This window comes from Numida meleagris, unplaced genomic scaffold (genome assembly GCF_002078875.1).
Source record: "Numida meleagris isolate 19003 breed g44 Domestic line unplaced genomic scaffold, NumMel1.0 unplaced_Scaffold1074, whole genome shotgun sequence".
NCBI classification, from domain to species: domain Eukaryota; kingdom Metazoa; phylum Chordata; class Aves; order Galliformes; family Numididae; genus Numida; species Numida meleagris.
The window spans coordinates 1-1,957 of record NW_018362861.1 but is presented as its reverse complement, the minus strand read 5'-3'; the positions used below and the strand labels follow the sequence as shown (position 1 = coordinate 1,957).

At 66.2% G+C, this 1,957-nt stretch overlaps 1 long non-coding RNA gene across 1 annotated transcript; it reads left to right on the top strand.

Annotated features, from left to right (window-relative positions):
• Window positions 1-142: 142 nt before the first annotated feature.
• On the top strand, window positions 143-1,799 carry LOC110390443. The gene is made up of 2 exons (XR_002433743.1): window positions 143-350; window positions 1,125-1,799. It is a non-coding gene; the product is annotated as an uncharacterized LOC110390443 (long non-coding RNA).
• The last annotated feature ends 158 nt before the right edge of the window (window positions 1,800-1,957 follow it).

Genomic DNA, 1,957 nt, shown 5'->3' with positions numbered 1-1,957 from the left:
GCCACGCTAAGCCACGCCCCCTCCCCATTCATTCAACCAGCGAGCGCACCCCCATATATGGCAACACCTCGGCCACGCCCCCCCTCCCCTCCCATTGGCCCCCGCCGCGTGACGTCAGCACGCGGAGAGCGCGCGCGGGGGGGGGGCGGGCCGTCTCCCGTAGCAACGGCGAGGGGGCGGCGCCGCCGCCCCGCACGCACCGCACGCACGTACGTACGCGCGTGCGTCATCACGGAGCGTTCCAGCGCGTCACGCACGGCCCCGCCCCTTCCGGTTTTGCGCCCCCCTCAGGTCCTCACCTGAGCGGCAGCCGCCGCCGCGGGGCTCCCGAACGAATCCACCGAAGAAAGGTACTGAGATTCGGCCGATGGGGACGAACTGCAACGGGAACCGGAATCGTAGTCCCCCGGGAAGCCTTGGTACATGGCCCCGGGGCGGCGGGGGCCGCGCCTCCACGCCAAGGCTGCGCTGAGGCCTACGCGAGGGGCTCAGGGCAATGGCATCGCTGTGTGGGGGGGGGAGGGGTGGGAAAGGGGTCGGTTCGGGGCTCCGGGTCCCGATTCTCCGCTGTAAATCTCGGGTCTCGGTCCGGTTCGGGGTTATAGGGCCCGGTTCTGAGGTCGGGTCGGGGCTGTAGGGGCCGCTTCGGGGCTCCGGGTCCCGGTTCTCAGACCGGTTCGGGGCTATAGGGCCCAGTTCCCCGGTGTAAGTCCCGGTTCCGAGTCCAATTTTGAGCTATAGGGCCCCGGATCTGTGTTGTAAATCCCGGTTCTGAGTCCCGGTTGAGTCCTTTCCGAGGTCCGCTGCTCCGCTCCGGAGCCGTTCTGAGTTCAGAACCTTTAACCCCTCAGCTCCGTTCTAAGTGCCGGTAGAATCCCGCCGAGGTCCGGTTCTGCCGCTCTAAACCCCGCAGCGTCCGTTCCAAGCCCCGGTTCGCGGTGTTGAGTCCCCCGCGCTCAGCCCCGAGCTCCGGTAAAGCCGTTCCAGGCTCCGGTTTGCTCCCCAAACCCCCCCCGGTACTCCTCTGTGGGCTCCGGTAGAGCCGTTCCAAGGTCCGGTTCGGTGTTACGAGCCCCGGTAGAGCCGTTCCGAGCTCTCGTCCTCCGGTGCTGGGTCCGTCCCAGGCTCCGGTTCTCCTCTAGAAGTCCCGGTAGAACCTTGCCAAGTCCCGGTTCCCCGTTGTAAGCTCCACCAGCACCTCGCCGAGTCCCGGTTCTCCGCGATGAGCTCCGCTAGAACCTTTCCGAGTCCCGGTTCTCCGTTGCAAGCTCCGCTAGAACCTTTCCGAGTGCCCGGTTCTCCGTTGTAAACCCCAGTATTCCGTTGCCGTCGTCTCGCTTCTCCGCTCCCGACCCGCTTCTATCCCATCCGAACTCCGTTTTGCGGCTCTCGTTGCTCTTCTTTTCGGAATCCCGGACCGGTTCCCCGTTCCGTCCGGTACCGAGTCCCTCTTCCCCCTCTCCTCTCCCTCCTCAATCAATGAAGCTTTTTTTATGAATGAACCGCTCTCCGGCGCGCGGCGGCTTTATACGGCGGCGCCCCGCCCCCTTTTGCTGACGTCACAGCTCCACCGTTTTGATGGGGGGGGGGGTCCCGGTGATGGGGGGGGGGTCCGCTGAACCCCTCCGGTGTCGGCGCGGCTCCGTCCGTCGGTTCTGCGCCGCGATCGCTGCGATCGCCGCCGTTATGAGGATCCGAAGGGGGCGGAGGGAAGCGGGGGGGATCCCTCGCCCCGCCCCGTTCTTTCCCCCCCCCGGGCCGGAGTTCCTGTGACGCAATTAACCATATATGGCCTTGGCGCTCGCCGTGTTTGTTTGGTATCCTAGCAATGACGTCACAGGGAATCCCTTTTCGCCGCCGCCGCCGCCGCCGCCGCCGAAAGGGCGGTATTAATAGAAACGGTTCTAGAAACGGCCTGAAGCGGCGCGGCCCCGGTAACAGCAGCGGACCCCCCCGC